Consider the following 18,896-nt stretch of genomic DNA (forward strand, 5'->3'; position numbering starts at 1 on the left):
GTATGTTAGATTAAAAGCTCAGAGAGGTGGGGCTGGGACTGTGGCTTAGTGGTAGAGTGTTTGCCTAGAGTGCATGAGGCCCTGGGTTCAATTCCTCAGTTCCACATAGAGACAGCTATAAAGTGGCACTGTAGCTCCAGTGGTATAATGTTAGCTAGAGCAAAAGAAGCTCAGGAATAGTGCCCAGGCCTTGAGTTCAAACCCCAGGAATACCAATAAATAAATAAATAAATAGCTCAGAGAAGGGAGAAAAAGCCAGAGGAAACTAAGGTAGAGGTTAAGAGCCAGATACCTGGACTTACAAACAACCTCCTCTTTCTGTATAATGACAACATCTATCCCACAGAGATAAGATGAGAATAAAAATCAATTACACATTCAAAACATTAAGTGTTGTGCCTGGCATATATAGTAACTTTATAAATGTTAATATAAAAAATTTAAAGCTTTCCCTCTGATCTCATTTCTACATGGTGTTACTCTAATTGTTGTAACACATTTTCTGGTTCTCTCTTAAAAAGCTAATTCTTTAAGAGTAGAGTTCATGGCACACAAGCCAAGTATAGTAGATTCTTTGTTTAATTTGGCTGCCTGGATGGCTATGATCACTATAGTCATTGTGTGTGCCTCGGTGTGTAAAGAAATCTACCAGAAGAGGCTTCCTGTCATGTGCAATTTGCCATCTAACTTCACAGATCTTTCACATTCCAATGTTTGTTGGTTACTCATCCTTTTTAGTTTTCTAAGTTGTCTTTTGAGCTCACACATGGATTTACTTTCTTCCACAGTGCCTAGAGGATATGTATTTTGAATGCTAAAATTGTCTTTTCCAAGCCAGTGTTTCTTCCCAATTTAAGTGTGCTGGGGTAGCAGAGGAATTGTTTGTGGCTTTTGTAATAGCGATTGCTCTAGCTGTTCTCAGTGCCTGTGGGAATTAAACTTAGTGCCTGGCTTCTGGGGATCCTGAGGTGTTTTGTTCTCCCACCTCTCCTTCTTAATAGAATATTCCACTGGGAATTTTTCTAATTTTCAGAACTTGTGGGGCTTTTGCTTTGTTTTCCTTCATCAACAAATGCAGCCCCTAAATCCCCAAAGCAGAAGTGTAAGGCACTGAGCAAAGAGTCTGAGTTGTTTGGAAACTCAGTGTGAAAAGCTGTCCTTTGAGCAGGAGCTATTTACACTCCCACAGCCGTGTGCTCCCTGATTTGGATTTGACTCACATTGTAATACCCCTAATACACAGCACCCCAGAAGAGCTGGGGAAGTCCTGTCTGCAATGAACAGGGGAAGCTGGTGTCTACATAAATGGCTCTCAGGCTTAAAGATGAAGGTAGCCACAGGGTTTGTGGGGATGGGATGGGGCCAAATCTGACTAGTGTACTCTGTGCTGGAGCTAGTGACTTATTCCTGTAATCCTAGTTATTCAGGAAGCTGAAATGCCGAGAATTGAGGCACCAACATGGGCAGAAAAGTCCTTGAGACTCCATCTCCAAAATACCTAGCAAAAAGCATGGTTGGAGGCATGGCTCAAGTGGTAGATACTAACAGAGCAGCAAGCCAACCAAGCTAGTTCAAATCCCAGTATCATTCCACCCAAAACAACAACAACAAAATCCTCCAAACAAAACAACACAAAAGAATACATTTTCTGACAGCAGCATAGAATTCCATTGTGTCAGAAAATATATTCTTTTGTGTTGTTTTGTTTGGAGGTTTTTGACATCGCCCCATTTGTTAGGAAATGGAAAGACTTAGAAAAAAATCATATTAAGTGAAGTAAGCCAGACTCAAAGTAACTTAGGCTTAATGGTTTCCCTCATTTGTCATAATCAGTAGAAACCTTGGGCTCTACTAGCAGAGATTTGCAATAGAGCAAAACCATGATACATAAGGCCATATAGTATGAAGCTAATTGAAAGGACTTCTAGGATGTTGAAACAAAAGCCATATAATGAGTGATTGTTGTTCTTAATGTACTATGTTATCTCTTATCTCTTTTGCTGTCCCTTGGTTATCTCATATTGTAACAGTATCTCACTTTGTTATCTGATATATTAGATATATTTGTATTTGGTTATTTGAAATTGGATAGGGAAGGGGGGAAAACCAAGATGGGAGGGTAGGGGGGAGGGTAATGGGGACCAAGACATGTGAAAGGGTATCAATGTATGTGAATTAATGCACCTTCTTTCTGGCAAATATTAATTACAATAAAAACATTTTTTAAAAAAGAATACATTTTCTTTTTTTATTTTTTTTGGCCAGCCCTGGGTCATGAACTCAGAGCCTAGGCACTGTCCTTGGACACTTTTTGCTCAAGGCTACCACTCTGCCACTTGAGCCACAGCACTACTTCCAGCTTTTTCTGTGGATATGATATCGAGAAATGGAACCCAGGGCTTTGTGCAGGCTAGGCAAGCACTCTACCACCACTAGACCATGCTCCCAGCCAGAATCCATTTCCTAAAATCTTATCTTGTTCAAAAATGGGTTTGGGATTGTGGCGGATCTTTGTCTATAAGAAGAAATTGCACTAATTAAGAAACCTAATGCTAGTAGATTGTGCCAGTAATCCTAGCTACTCAGGAGGCTGTGATCTGAGGATTGTAATTCAAAGACATCCCAGACAGACAAGTCTGAGAGACTCTTACTTCCAGTGAACAAGCAAACAAGCTGAAAATGGAGGTATGGCTCAAGTAGTAAAGTGCCCACCTTGAATGAAAAAGCGTCCAGTCTTTGAGTTCAAGCCCAGCACTGGTACACACAGAAGAAAAGCTAGTATAGGCCTGAGGAGCTGCCCTCAGTTCCAGATTCTAGTCACACACAGTTTATGTTGCACTTTATGTTGCAGACCTGAACCTGAGTTTTCAAGCCTAGTGAAAATATTTTGTCCATGGAATTTCCATTTTCTTTGCTAACAACTCTTGCCATTGGTTTTTATCAAAAGATATCATACATCGCTCACTGTATTCATTCATGCTGTTCTTTCTTTCTTTCTTTCTTTCTTTCTTTCTTTCTTTCTTTCTTTCTTTCTTTCTTTCTTTCTTTCTTTCTTTCTTTTGTCTATCATCAGTTGTGAGCCTTGAACTCTCATGGCCTGAGCATTGTCCCTGAACTCTTTCACTCAAGGCTAGCACTCTATCACTCTAAGCCATAGTGCTACTTCTGGTTTTCTGGTGGTTAATTGGAGTCTCACAGACTGTCCTACCTGGGCTGAATTTGAACCGGGATCCTCAGATCTCAGTCTCCTGAGTAGCAAGGATTACAGGCATGAGCCACCAATACTCATGTTGTCTTTTTAATCTCGTTTTTTTTTTTTTTTCAAACTGAAAAGGCAATAGTTATACATGCTTAAAAGAATCACCATGAAAGAATATACATGAGAAATCGGAAACAAGTCTTTTTCCCACCTAAACTTCTAATCTTTCAAGGCTTCCTGTTCAGACAGACACTACTCTCATAATTGCTTTGTATCTTTCTGGAATTTCCTTGTACGTAGGAGAATGTATATAAATATACTTCCTGTACACAATGATTAGTGGTCTGCTTTTTCCACTTACTGCCTCTTTCCACATCAGTTCATATTCCCCCCTCATTCTGCTTTTGTTTATATGTGCCAGCAGTAGGGCTTGAACTTAGACCTCATGCCCCCATTTGATTTTGTTGCTCATATCTGGTGCTCTACCACTTGAGCCACAGCTCTATTCCAGTTTTTGATTGACAATAGTTTCATAAACTTATCTGCCTGGGCTAGCTTTGAACTATGATCCTCAGATTTCAGCTACCTGTTTAGTTAGGATTACAGGCATGAGTCATGAGCATTTGGCTCTACCTGTTCTTTTAGCATTTACTTAAGGAACAACAACAATTATCACAAAAATAAAAAAACAAACACAAAAACAAAAAGCACTTCTCTTCCTTTTTGTCTCTTGTTCTAACTGCCTTAGCTGAGAAAGGTCTTGTGTGGTGTAATTACAATGGCTTTAGGAACATCTCCCAGTTATACATTTTCCCCCTGGCATTCCCCAAGCCTGCAATTCTCTAATTAGATGTACATCCCTTTGATTCTAGCTTTGCCCATCTGCTCCAATGCTGTATTCTTGGGAAACCTGTGTTCTTTCTCAACCCAGACTTAAGACCCATAAATATTTCAGACCCTTTCCTGGGGATAGGTTTAGCTGAGAGAGAAAGGTGGCCTGAAATGGGGTACTTGGAAACTAGGGATGCAGGAATGAGGGAGGAAAAAGGAGGAGTGGAGTCGCTCCTTAGTCACTACCCATTTCTTTCTCCAGAGTCCCTGGACCTGAGGTCCCTCATAGTGCAGGAATGTGGTTCCTTGGAGGGAAGACATGCTTCACAGAGGCTTTCTCTTTGGTTTTTCTTTTCTTTCTTCCTCCCTCTCTCTTTCTTTCTTTCTTTCTTTCTTTCTTTCTTTCTTTCTTTCTTCCTTCCTTCCTTCCTTCCTTCCTTCCTTCCTTCCTTCCTTCCTTCCTTTCCTTCCTTCCTTCCTTCCTTCCTTCCTTCCTTCCTTCCTTTCTCTCATTTTTCTTTTTGGTGGATTTCTCCTTTGGCTTTTTAAATCACTGCTGGTTCTCTACCACTTGTGCCACAACTCCACTGTTGTTTTTTGATGGTTAGTTAAGAATCTCACACATTCGTCTGCCTAGGCTAGCTCTGAACAGAGATTCTCAGAGCTTAGACACCTGACTGTTACAGGCCTGAGCCAGCAGTGCCTAGCTTCTTCTATTTTATATTTGATCACAGAGTCTTTCACTTAGGCGAGTCTTGGCAGAACAGTATTGGATATATATTCAAGTCTTAGAATTTCCTTCTGTCTAAGAAAATATGAAGCAGGAAGCCAGGCACCAGTGGCTCATGCCTATAAGCCTAGTTACTCAGGAGGCTGAGATCTGAGAATCTTGGCTCAAAGCCAGCCTGAGCATGAAAGCCCATGAGAATCTTATCTCCAGTAAAGAACCAGAAAACTAGCAGGGGCACTATGGCTCAAGTGGTAGAGCACTAGCCTTGAGCTGAAGAGCTCAGGGACTACTCCCAGGCCCAGAGTTCAAGCCCCATGACTGAACAAAAATTAAAAAGAAAAGAAAAAAATATGAAGCAGGGAGAAAAATCTTACTGATAGCTGGAGAAAGGTTAGGATTTTTCTTCTGGAAAATTAAGCAATTATATATTGAAAGTTTCAGGCATGTTTATGTTAGTATCTACTGAGAATACACATACACACACACACACATACACACACACACACACACACACACACACACGGCACTGGGTTAATCAATTCTTATACTTCGCATTTATTTATTTGTTTAAGACTTTCAATAGATCTCCTGAGACTGAGAGAAAACCTGAATCAATATGTTTTAGTTAACATAAAAAAATCAAGTCCTGAAACTAGGCAATATATGATCAGTCTCCTGTTAGCTTTGCTGGGATAATATGTCTGCCACATGTCACACAAGGGTGCCAGTTGCCCGATTGCTTTACAGGAAGTCTAGGATGCTTGTCCAGGTCAGAGTGCTGATCCTTAGCTTAGGTCTGCACAAATGTCTTATGGGTAACTTCTTTGATGTTAAAAAGCCCCAAACTCCACCCTCAGATCAGGCTAGCATTTCCATTCTCTGAACACATCTTCCAAGAAGAGCCATGATTCATTATACATGCATGGGCCATTGATTGCTTTACTTTCCCTTCAATCACCTTCCCCATGCCTTGACTCACCCTGTTTCATCCCATAAATAAAACTCTGCGTTGCAGAGGCAGCTTGGCCCAGTTCTCCCAGACCTGTTCTTACCATTTCTTTCACAACACTTGTCAATTCAGCAATTGGCAGATGCTGTAGTGCATTGAGCAAAATGGGCCTGGCAAGGTCACAGTGAGATGCAGGTTTGTGACTGTAATTTTACTAATTAGTAAAGAAAAACCCCAACACACTATGAATGTTTCATGTGTGGGAAGACATCTTAGTTGATGGAGCTCCTGACTTAGCAAGTGTCAGATTAAAGGTGGTTTCTGCAAGCAGTCTGGAAGAGAAGGATGGAGGTGAGTAGGCAGTAATATGCTGGCCAAGGAGTGGTCTGACCATGCCATGCCAGTACACAGAGGGAGGGCAGAACACAAAGAAAACAGAATTTCCACCTAAGGCCGCAGCAGAAGGAAGGAAGGAAGGAGAATAGAGGGCTGCTACATGTGGAAATGGTCATTGATGATAATGGGTGACACGAGTTTAATCACACACGTGTTAATCAGCTTTCCTTACTGTGACAGATACCCAAGACAACCAATTGAGGAGGAGAAAAGGGTTTTTTTTGACTCAAAGTTTTAAAGTTTGTAGTCAGTGATCACTTGGCGCCATTGTTTGGGCATGGGGCAAAGCAGCACATCGTATTTGGAAACAGCTCACTTTTTTTTTTTTTTTTGCCAGTCACGGAGTTTGAACTCAGGGCCTGAGCACTGTCTTTGGGCTTTCTCAAGGCTAGAGCTCTACCACTTGAGCCATAGCACCACTTCTGTCTTTTTCTCTGTTTGTGGTACCCGGATCTTTGTGCATGCTAGTCAAGCATTCTACCATTAGGCCAAATTCTCCCCCCCCCCCTCTCTCTCTCTCTCTCTCTCTCTCTCTCTCTCTCTCTCTCTCTCTCTCTCCTCCCCCCCCCCCCAGTCCTGGGCTTGAGCTCAGGGCCTGAACACTGTCCTTGGACTTTCACAAGGCTAGAGCTCTGACCTATGTATGTGGTACAGAGGAATCAAACCCGGTCTTCATGCATGCTAGGCAAGCACTCTACCACTATGCCAAACTCCTGGCCCCTAGCTCTCTCTTACATATGCAGGTTTTATAGATGTTCCAGTCTGGGTTCATTGGATTTGAGGATAATATGAACAGGATCTGGAATTTGTCAAGGATTTTTATGCCCAGGGCGAAATACATAATTCAGTTTCTCATTTTTTAGTATCTAGCTTATTATTAATTTTGAAACAATCAACAATCATCTAAATATTCCATCACTAGTGCAGTGATTAAATAAAAAAAGATTGATGAATTTAATAAATTGGATTCCTCCTGAATTTAAAATCCGATTGAAGATTTAATTTAGATGTTTACAAATCTAATCTTACCAGATACTCTTATGTGTTTTAAATAATTGAAGGGGGACAAAACATGCAAACAATATTCCAGTTTTTTAAAAAAATTTACATATAATAATTGTGCATATTTATAAAGGAGAATGTGTGTTTGATACATGTACACATCAAATCAGAGTAATTAGCATATTCATTACTTTGGACAGCAAGCATTTCAGAGACCATACAGATAATTGGTATGCAATTTTAATAATGGCTCCCAAAGTGCAAAGAACATGAACTTAAATGTTATTCCATTGTGTGATATTTAAAAATGTCTTTTATTATTGTCATTACTTTTATCATTGTTGTTTCTTTACTCACCTGATGTAGTCAAGGTAATAACAATTCAATGTTTTCATGTGAATCAGAAATAGTGCTCCTTTTTGAAATAACAAGTAGAGTAATTACACCAAAGTCATTCTACATGAGTTATGTAAGCCAAATTATTGACTATAAAATGATAGTTCAAGTTTTAAATCATGATAATTAGAAACTCTTGAGTTGAATACTTTATTATAAAACAGCTGTACATGCCATAGAAACCATTTTGGAGGGATATTTTCAATATTTATTTGTTTGAATGTTTTGCTTTATGTAGTAAAATATTTTTGCCTTATTTTAGAGTCTTTCTTATCATAGTGCAGACCTGAAATAGTTTTTCTTTTGGAGGGATTTGCTATCAGTAATAGATGCCTAACCCACTTCATTTCAGGAGACTTTCCCAGAAGTCCACTTAGCTACCCATATTTACATTTTCCTCACCAGGGCTGTGACAGATGGCCATACCTTTTATGTGTGTGTGTGTGTGTGTGTGTGTGTGTGTGTGTGTGTGTTCTTTAGCACAATGTGTACACATTACAATTCCCAACACATTTGCATTCCTTGAGGAAAAGGAAACAGCAGATTGGAACTTCTGTGTAAGGCAGAAGTTCCAGTTTAGGGAACCTCTATATATGGCAGATTGCTCAATAAATCACCAATATCTTTTTCATGAAACTCCTGCTCACAAGGAGAGACGATATGTGTATTGCTATAAGACGAATTTTGCAATGTCCCATTTTGAAAGCCTATATGGGAAAAGCTTGGTCTCTGTCCTCACACTACTGGTAGATAGAAAAAAAAAAACAACTTCAGGGGTGGGGTTTGGTAATAACCAGTAGGTTATTGAGGTGTGTTCTCAGTAGGAACTGTGAGATCCAAGTCTCTTCTTTCCTGCTTACGTCCCTACCATGAGGTGATCCGTTGTGCTCTTTTACACATGCCTGTCAAGATTTGCTGCCTCACTTAAAGCAACAGAACCAGTTTTTAGGAGTAACTGCAAGGCAAAATAACCTTTTTTTTCTTTTCATAAGTGGATGGACTCATGTATTGGTTATAGTAACGGAAAGCTGATTAACAGTTATACGTTAAGAAGGTGTCTTGGCTGGAGATACAACTCAGTGGCAGAGCACTTGCCTAGCATGCAAAGGTTTTGTCTTGTGCTTGTTTATTTTCTCATTCAACAATGTGACTGGATACTCGCTAGAAGGAACTTAGGGGAGGAGAGATTTCATTTTGACTTGCTATTTTAGAAGGTTCAGTCAGATGGATGCTTAGTCTCATGTGTTTGAGTGAAGATCTTGATTTGGGAGCATGAGGTGAAGCCTTCTACACTACTGGGAGATAACAATTAGAGAAAAAAAGAATACATGGAGGATTCAAAGCAAGATAAAGTCCCAAGGACACATTTCTCAATATCATCATATTATGAATCCACCAAGGATTAAGCCACTGATTAGGTTAGAGCTCTAATTGTTTCTGGATGAAAGGAGCAAACCCCACCAATCCTGCCAATTTTGCATTTCTAGCCCCCAGAACTTTGATAGACTAATATGTGTTGTTTTAAACCACCCTATGTGTTTGATTACTAAGAATTAGACTTTGTTTGGGTAAATAAATTTTTCCTAAAAATTATACTTAATGAATGGTTTAGAAATAGAGAAGTAGAGGGAGGGAAATGGATACAAAAACATGAGAAGGGGTAGCAATGACCATTAAGGAATGCACCTTCTATCTGTCGAATATAATGAAACCCTTCTATTAATTACAATAAAACATTTAAAAAAGAAATAGAGAAGGTAGAGCCAGGTGCTGATGACTCACGCCCGTAATCTTAGCTACTCGGGAGGCTGAGATCTGAGGATTTGAAGCCAGCCCAGACAAGAAAGGCCATAAGATTCTTTTTTTTTTTTAACATTCTTTTACATTTTATTTGTTACAGATGATGATCACATTTTGATCACATAACAAAAACTTAAAAAAAAAAGTCCACTCATTCTGTGTTTCCATGAAAAAAGTTTGCAATGTCATCACCTGGTTTTGAGCTAAGGCATTTTATAAGATGGAGTGGGTAGGGTCAGTCAAAAGGAAGTTATTAGACACACTGATTTGGCCTAGCTATAGTTTTTCCATATATTTTTTATTGTAATTCATAGAAGGGTTACATTACATTTGCCAGATGGAAGGTGCATTACTTCACATACATTGATACCCTTTCTCATGTCTTGGTCCCCATTTCCCTCCCCCCCCCACCTTCATCTTGTTTTCCCCCCTTTCCTATCCAATTTCAAATAACCAAATACGCATATATCCAATATATCAGATAACAAGGTAAAATACTGTAACAATATGAGATAACCAAGGGACAGCAAAAGAGATGAGAGATAACATAGTACATTAAGGACAACAATCACTCATTATAAGGTTTTTGTTTCTATATCCTAGAGGTCCTTTCATTTAGCGTCATACTATATGGCCTTATGTATCATGGTTTTGCTCTATTGCAAATCTCTGCTATGAGAGCCCAAGGTTTCTACTGATTATGACAAATGAGGGAAACCATTGAGCCTATGTTCCTTTGAGTCTGGCTTACTTCACTTAATATGATTTTTTCTAAGTCTTTCCATTCCCTTACAAATGGGGAGATGTCGTTCTTTCTGACAGCAGCATAGAATTCCATTGTGTAAAAATACCACATCTTGTTGATCCACTCATCAACTGAGGGACATCTGGGTTGGTTCCATATCTTTGCTGTGGTAAATAGTGCTGCAATGAACATCGTTGTGCTAGTGGATTTAGTATGTCCATATTTCTGGACAGTTGAGTAAATGCCAAGTAGTGGAATTGCTGGGTCATAGGGGAGCTCTATGTTTTAGTCTTTTGAGACACTGCCATACTGCTTTCCATAGTGGTTGAATGAGTTTGCACTCCCACCAACAGTGTAGTAGTGATCCCTCCTGGCCACATCCCCTCCAGCATCTGTTGTTATTAGATTTCTTGATCCTAGCCATTCTAACTGGAGTGAGGTGGAATCTTAGAGTTGTTTTGATTTGCATTTCTTTCATGACCAGAGATGTTGAGCATTTCTTCATGTGTCTATAGGCCATTCTTATTTCTTCTTCAGAGACGACTCTCTTTAAGTCTTTGGTCCATCTTTTAAAGGGATTGTTGTTTCTTTGGAGATTAGTTTTGGAGTGATTCAATTTTTTGAACTGTTGATATATTTTAGATATGAGGCCTTTGTTGTGTGGTTAGTAAAGATCTTCTCCCACTCTGTAGGCTTCCTAATTAATTTACTTGCTATGTCCTTTGCCATACAGAAGCTCTGCAGTTTAATGCAGTCCCACTTATCCAGCCTTTTTCTGATTTGTTGTGATTCTTGGTCCTTATTAAGAAAGTTTCAACCTGTGCCAAGGAGACCTAGTGTATCTCCTATTCCTTCTTGTAAAGTTTTCAGTGTGTCAGCTTTTACCTCGAGGTCTTTGATCCATTTGGAGTTAATTCTAGTGCAAGGTGACAAAGAAGGATCCAACTTTAGTTTTCTGCAGGTGCTTAACCAGTTCTGCCAGCACCACTTGTTGAAGAGGCTGTCTTTCTTCCATTCTATTTTTTTAGGCCATAAGATTCTTTTTTTTTTTTTTGCCAGTCTTGGGCTTGGGCTCAGGGCCTGAGCACTGTCCTTGGACTTTCTCAAGGCTAGAGCTCTACCACTTGAGCCTCAGCACCACTTGCGGCTTTTTTTTCTATATGTGGTACCAAGGAATCGAACCTGGGTCTTCATGCATTGCTAGGCAAGCACTTTAACCACTAGGCCAAACTCCCGGCCCCTAGGCCATAAGATTCTTATCTCCAATCAAGCACCCAAAACAGCCCCAAGTGGAGCTGTGGCTCAAGTAGTAGAGAGCTACTACTAGTGCTCAAGGACTGGAATAACAACAAATATTGACGTGGAAGATGCTCATTTAATTCATGTAATTTAATAACCTATTTGCTTAAAAAAGGTTTAACATGAAGAGTCTTATAGGACCATGAAAAATATTTGAAAAGATAAAAGGTCGTAGGTATGTAAGTTAAGTTATATAAACCAACCTATTGAATGTGAAATGGTAGTTAAGGTTTTAAATCATGATAATCAGAAGCTTATGAGTTGAATACTTTGTTATGAAACCATTATATATGCTATAGTGGCCGATATTTATTAGTTCTAATATTTTGCATCATGAATATTTTGTCCTGTTTTACAGTCTTTCTTATCAGATTATGGATCTGGAATAATTTTAAAATCAATTTGAATGTTGAGTAGTCTTGTTTTCATACATTAATGATATTTGTTGAAAAAAAATTAAATAGACTCTGATAACATACTGAACTGATTATTGCTGTAAATAAATTTCAGCACTTTAAATTTCATCACTTCAGCAAGACTTATACTGATTTTCTTTTTTTCATATATTTTTAATTGTAATTAATATAAGGGTTACATTATATTCACCAGATAGAAGGCACATTACTTCACAAACGTTGATACCCTTTCTCATGTCTTGGTCCCCTTTTCCTTCCCCCCACTCCTGCCCCTCATCTTGTTTTCCCCCCTTCCTTATCTGATTTCAAATAGCCAAATGAGCATATATACAATATATCAGATAACAAGGTAAAATACTGTAACAATATGGGATAACCAAGGGATAGCAAAAGAGATGAGAGATATCATAGTACATTAAGGACAACCATCACTCATTATATGGCTTTTGTTTGTATATCCTGGAGGTCCTTTCATTTAGTGTCATACTGGATGGCCTTATGCATCTAGGTTTTGCTCTATTGTAAATCTCTGCTAGGAGAGCCCAAGGTTTCTACTGATTATGACAAATGAGGGAAACCATTGAGCTTATGTTCCTTTGAGTCTGGCTTACTTCACTTAATATGATAAGATATTAATTCTTATTCTGTAGATATACAAAATATCAAAAAATTCCTTTGGTCTTTTTTGTGTGGGGTTTGAATTGTAGGCCTGGGAGTTGTCCCTGAGCTCTTCAGCTCAAGGCTATCACTCTATCCATTGAGCCACAGTGCCACTTCCAGTTTTTCTGGTGGTTAATTGGAGATGAGTCTCATGGAGTTTTGTGCCTGGGCTGGCTTTGAACTGAGATCCTCAGATCTCAGCCTCCTGAGTGGCTAGGCTTCCAGGCAGGAGCCACAGGCACCTGGCACCTTTGGTCCTTTTTATTTGTAATTTCAGTGTAAAACTTTGTGTAATCACCTTCACTTTCATTATTTTTCTTCAAATTATATTAGTTATTTCAAACAGTTAAAAGGTGATACTATTCTTTAGGTTTATTAAATTTCTCTTTTAGATATAGTTTAAAAGAGATAATTTTTTTGGTGCGGGGAGGAGGGGGATTTGGCCTAGTGGTAGAGTGCTTGCCTCGCATGCACAAAGACCTGGGTTCAATTTCTTGGTACCATATACATAGAAAAGCCAGAAGTGGTGCTGAGCTCACGGTAGAGTGCTAGCGTAGAGGAAAGCCCATGGACAGTGCTCAGGCCCTGACTCCAAGCCCCAGGACTGGTAAAAACAAAAAAGAGAGATAATTTTTTTACACTCTTTATTTGACTTGTCAAATTTAGATATTTTGAAAGGTACAATATATTTTTAAAATCCTGTCCATCCAGATTCCTCAGTTGTTAATATCTTGCTATATGTGACTCCTTCCCCAAATTATTTTTGTGAAACATTTGAAAGTTATATATACCATGAGACTCTGCCCTTTGGTCTCCACATTCATTCTTCTATGAGGACCCAATGGCATTATCACACCTAAGAAATGAGGAACTCAATGTTATCAAACTTGTGGTTAATATTCTCTCCCCTCCCAACCCCCGCCAGTCTCTCTCTGTAGCTTATGTAGATTCCTCCCATTTATCTATTTATCCACACTCCCTTCCTTGAGTCTGGTGATCATGTTTCTGCCCCTACTTTGACTGACATGTATCCTTCACTTATGTTGTTATTTATGATACTGGCATTTTAGACAAATTCAGGCCAATTGTTTTTATGGTTTTGTGGTTCCAATTTGGATTTTTTTTCTTTTTCTTATTTTACTTTTTTTTTGTGGCAGTCCTGGGCTTGAAATCAGGGCCTGGGCACTGTCCTAGGGCTTTTTTTTTTTTTTTTTTTTTCTGAAGACTAGTGCTCTATCACTTAAGCCACAGCACCACTTCTGGCTTTTTCTGTGTATGGGGTATTGAGGAATTGAGCCCAGGGCTTCATGCATGCTAGGCAAGCACTCTACCATTAGGCCAATTTTTTTTTCTGATGATTTTCTCATAATTTCATTATGATTAATTTGGGGGGGAGAAGGGATAAGCATATCTCTAAGATAAGGCAAATTTCTGCTGTGTCATATCAGAAATCTCATGATATCAGTGAGAGCTTCAACTCTGGCCTGGGCACTGTCCCCAAGCTCTTCAGCTTAAGGCCAGTGCTCTACCCCTTTGAGCCATGGCACCACTTCTGGTTTTCTGGTGGTTAATTGGAGATATGATTCTGCTTTGATTTGCAACTCTAAGATTCCACCTCACTCCAGTTAGAATGGCCAGGATCAAGAAATCTAATAACAACAGGTGCTAGAGGGGATGTGGCCAGGGGGGATCACTACTACACTGTTGGTGGGAGTGCAAACTCATTCAACCACTATGGAAAGCAGTATGGCAGTTCCTCAAAAGACTAAACATAGAGCTCCCCTATGACCCAGCAATTCCACTACTTGGCATTTATCCAACTGTCCAGAAACATGGACATACTAAATCCACTAGCACAACGATGTTCATTGCAGCACTATTTACCATAACAAAGATATGGAACCAACCCAGATGTCCCTCAGTTGATGAGTGGATCAACAAGAGTGGTATTTATACACAATGGAATTCTATGCTTCTGTCAGAAAGAACAACAACACCCCATTTGTAAGGAAATGAAAAGACTTAGAAAAAAATTATATTAAGTGAAGTAAGCCAGACTCAAAGGAACATAGGCTCAATGGTTTCCCTCATTTGCCATAATCAGTAGAAACCTTGGACTCTCATAGCAGAGATTTACAAAGGAACAAAACCTAGATACATAAGGCCATATAGGATGATGCTAATGAAAGGACCCCCAGGATATAGAAACAAAAGTCATATAACGAGTGATTGTTGTTTTTAATGTACTATGTTATCTCTCATCTCTTTTGCTGTCCCTTGGTTATCTCATATTGTTACAGTATTTCACCTGGTCATCTGATATATTGTATGTATGTGTATTTGATTATTTGAAGTTGGATAGGGAAGGGAGGAAAACAAGATGAGGGGCAGGGGTGGGGGGAGGGAAATGGGGACCAAGACACGAGAAAGGGTATCAATCAATGTATGTGAAGTAATCTTCTATCTGGTGAATATAATGTAACCCATCTATTAATTACAAAAAATATATGAAAAAAAAGATTCTACTTTGAACCATGATCCTCAGATCTCAGCCTCCTGAGTAGCTGGGATTACAGGCGTGAGCCACCAGCACTGGCTTGTCTCTTTTTTTGCTGATTTGAAACTTGATGACTAAATCAGTTCTGAAAATCAGAGTTTGGATCACAAACAGATGATGTAATTTATCCCCTTGAAATTAGTCGGCTTCCCTTCCTAGAGTTCTCTCCTTGGGAGAAGTTGGTGTCCATGCCAAGAAACTCTGAGACTCACTGAGAAGTCATTGACTGACTTCATAAATGTGAGTAGAGGGATGAGTCATGGGCTACTCAGGGAGGGCATTCCAGCCAAGGAGGAGCAGCAGCAAAGCAACAACAGCAGCCCTGAGCTTCGGCTTTGTTGTGAAGCAGCACAGTGCCTGTAGCTGAAGCTGCATCTGCAGGGGAAAGGGTTGGGGGTGAGATCCAGGTTGGGGTGGAGGTACAGAATGGGAGGAACAGATCCAGAATCCTAGCAGGCACTGGACAAGCTTGGGGACCTGCCCACTGCTTCTGTAGTGTCAGGCTGCCTGTGGGCCTGTGGTGTCATGTGGGTCCTTGTGGTCTCTACCAGGCCTAGCCTGTGGCATTGTGGCACAAGACAGCTCTATTCTCAGGAAGCCTGAAATTCTGGTGACCACAGGAGCTCCAGCATTATAGTGAATAAGCTGAGTACAGCAGAAGCTCTGAGTGTGTGTGTGTGTGTGTGTGTGTGTGTGTGTGTGTATGTATTCACAGCCTTCTCACCTTCAACAATCAGAAGAGATGTCCGCAGCCCCTGGAGAGCAGGTGTAGCTTCCTCTTTTTGACTTGGCTCAGGGACTGGGTGCCTCCATTCTCTTCTTGCCACCCCCCACAATCCCCACAGGGGGCTCTGGGAATTGCTGTGCTTCCATTGGTGGATCTCAGGAATAAGGAAGTTCTTCCAGGAGACAAAGAAGTCCTAGTGGGTGCCTGAAAAAGACATAACTGAAGGCCAACTGGGGTCATTATTACTGGGAGCAGTGGTGGACAGAGATCTCAGCACATCTCCAGAGGAGGCCTTCTGCCTGGCTGGACTACACTGCAGGTCTGTGAAGGATTAGCAGTGAGATTCAGGTGGGGAGCCATGAGTCTGGTCACATGAAGTCCAGAATCCCCATTTAGTCTCAGGTCTTATCTTCTATCAACAGGAAGATGTGAAACTTTGCACATGAACATATTATACATTATATATAAATATATTCATGTCTCACCAGTCTGGCTGTTTCTGCTGCATGGAGGTGCTGAGCTTGCCCAGTGTTGCTCTTATGTGCATTATCTAAAAGTTTGCCCTCTGTTCATGTGCTTTCCTTTTTCTTTGAGACTTGTGGTCTCCCATATGCTGGATAAGCATTCTACAAACATGTTATATCCCCAATCCTTCCTTCCTCACTCATTCTTCCTTCCTCCTCTCTCTCTCTCTCTCTCTGTCTCTCTCTCTCTCTCTCTCTGTCTCTCTCTCTCTCTTCTTTCTTTCTTTCTTTCTTTCTTTCTTTCTTTCTTTCTTTCTTTCTTTCTTCTTTTTCTCTCTTTCTTGTGTGTGTGTGTGTGTGTGTGTGTGTGTGTGTGTGTGTGTATGTGTATGCTGGTCTTGAGGCTTGAACTCAGGGCCTGAGCACTGTCCCCAAGCTTTTGTACTCTACCACAGCAGAGCCACCGCTCCATTACCAGAGTTTTGGTAGTGATAAGAGTCTCGTGCAACTTCCTCAGATCTCGGCGTGCTGAGTAGCTAGGATTACTTGCTCTCTTTCTTCGCTTTAAAGGACAACTCTGCCTCTGGCCTTGGTAGACACAGACACAGCAAGCATCCATGTCTATGTGTAGGGAAGGCAGCAACTGTCCATGTCTGTTAGCCTCTCCTGCCGAGCCACACCCATGTCCTGCTGCTCTCTGTGACCTGTCACCATTACATGTGCCTTTATCTGTGTCCTCCGCAGCTAGCTGCTTCCTCAGAGCACAATTACTGTCCTTGCTGTCAAGTAGGTCATCACCTCTACAGGGGTGGTATTGTCACAAAATAAAGTAAAAATAAAATAGAAGTGACCCACGTATGGCCTCCAACTCCCTAAAGTTCCTGAGTGGGAAAGGGAGGGAGCAAGTGTCAAGCCATGTGATGCAATCTAGATAGAGAAGTCTGGGATGTAGCCAGGGTGTGGGAAATCAACTGATGAGTCTGACTTGCCCACTAGGCTTAGTAATGTCAAAGTTTCTATGATTTGATGAGACAGCTATTAGTAGGCTAGCCAGTGGTGGAAATATGGGGAAAAGAGATATTCTTAAATGCTTTTTAATGAAACGTCTTTTTAAAAATTTGTTTATTGTAGTTAATAGAAGGGTTACATTATATTAGCCAGATAGAAGGTACATTTCTTAACAATCATTGTTACCCATTCTCATGTTTTTGTCCCCATTTCCCTCTCCCACCCCCTCCCCTCATCTTGTTTCCTCTCCTTCCTTATCCTATTTCAAATAAATAAATAAACGTATATACAATATATCAGATAACAAGGTAAGATGAGAAATAACATAGAACATTAAGAACAATAGTCACACCTTATATGTCTCTTGTTTCTATAGCTTGGTAGGCCGACTCCTTTTTAACCCATTGTCAGTCTGATTTTTCTTCCTAGTATAATGGTCAAAATAATTTTCAGAATCCCTAACTGGCTGGCCTGCAAGTGTGTTCTTGCATTCCACATCTCCTGGAACACACTAGACTCTGCAGTTGAAAGCCACCAGTCTACATTTACTTATATCCCAAGTTGGAATGGATTTGCCATTTTTCCTGTGAATAAAGTAAACCCAAATGGTATCAGCAATAGAAAACATGGAATAGTACAAAGCTAAGTCTGATTTTTCACCAGTTGAATAGATAGCAAAGATGATCATGTGTCTAATAGCTCTGTACAGGCCTAGAATGGGACCTAGAATGATGGTCTGAACTGGAGAAAAAAATTATGGCATCTTAAGAAAGTGATAATGAGGAAAGGGAGAGAGTGAAACTCAATAAGACCAAAAAAAACCCTAATGTTTTGTCTTTTTTCATGTTTCTGATAAAACCTTTAATCAATATGACATTTGATTATTTTTATAAACAATCTAGGAATTTAAGAACATGTTTTCATATTTCATATTAAATGAATCTATATCAAGGATAGACACTGACTTTAAGTAGCTTTGTAAGATTTTTCCATATTTTTTATTATAATTAATAGAAGGGTTATATTATATTTGAAACATCTTTTAAACTTCGTTTGATATCTTTATTTTGAACACATTGACTGTTATTTAGTATACCTATTATAAAATTCAACCACTGTAAATATGCAATTTGCCAACTTGAGATGAATCAACTTGTCCAGCTATTGCCATAAACCACTTTTGGAACATTTTCATCACTTCAATAAAATTCTTTGTACTCATGTATAGTTAATTAATTGAACTCTCCTACCCTCAACCTCAGGCAAACGTTAACCTTACTTTTTGGCTGTATAGACTTGTCTTTCTTGGGAATTACACAATATATTATCTGTGTGGGATGGCTCTTACCAGTGTTTGGAGTTCATTCATGTCATAGGTATTCACATTTTGTTCCTTTTTAGTTGCTGCTGTAAGGATATACCATATGTATATGTATATATATTTTTATGAATTCACCAGTTGATGAGCACTGGAGTTGAGAAGATGATATTGAAGGTGGGGATAGGACTAGTCTTCTAGGGGTACAATAGAAAAACAGCACAGATCAAGTATTTTAAATAACAGATCTTTCATCTCTTAGTTTTAGAGATAAGAAGTTCAAGATCGAGGAACCAGCATAGCTGGATGTGGCGCGAGAGAGAAGAGAGAGAGAGAGAGAGAGAGAGAGAGAGAGAGAGAGAGAGAGAGAGAGAGAGAGAGAGAGAGAGAGAGAAAGAG

The sequence above is a fragment of the Megascapheus bottae genome, chromosome 22 (genome assembly GCF_031878675.1).
Source record: "Megascapheus bottae isolate mThoBot1 chromosome 22, mThoBot2.hap1, whole genome shotgun sequence".
NCBI classification, from domain to species: Eukaryota; Metazoa; Chordata; class Mammalia; order Rodentia; family Geomyidae; genus Megascapheus; species Megascapheus bottae.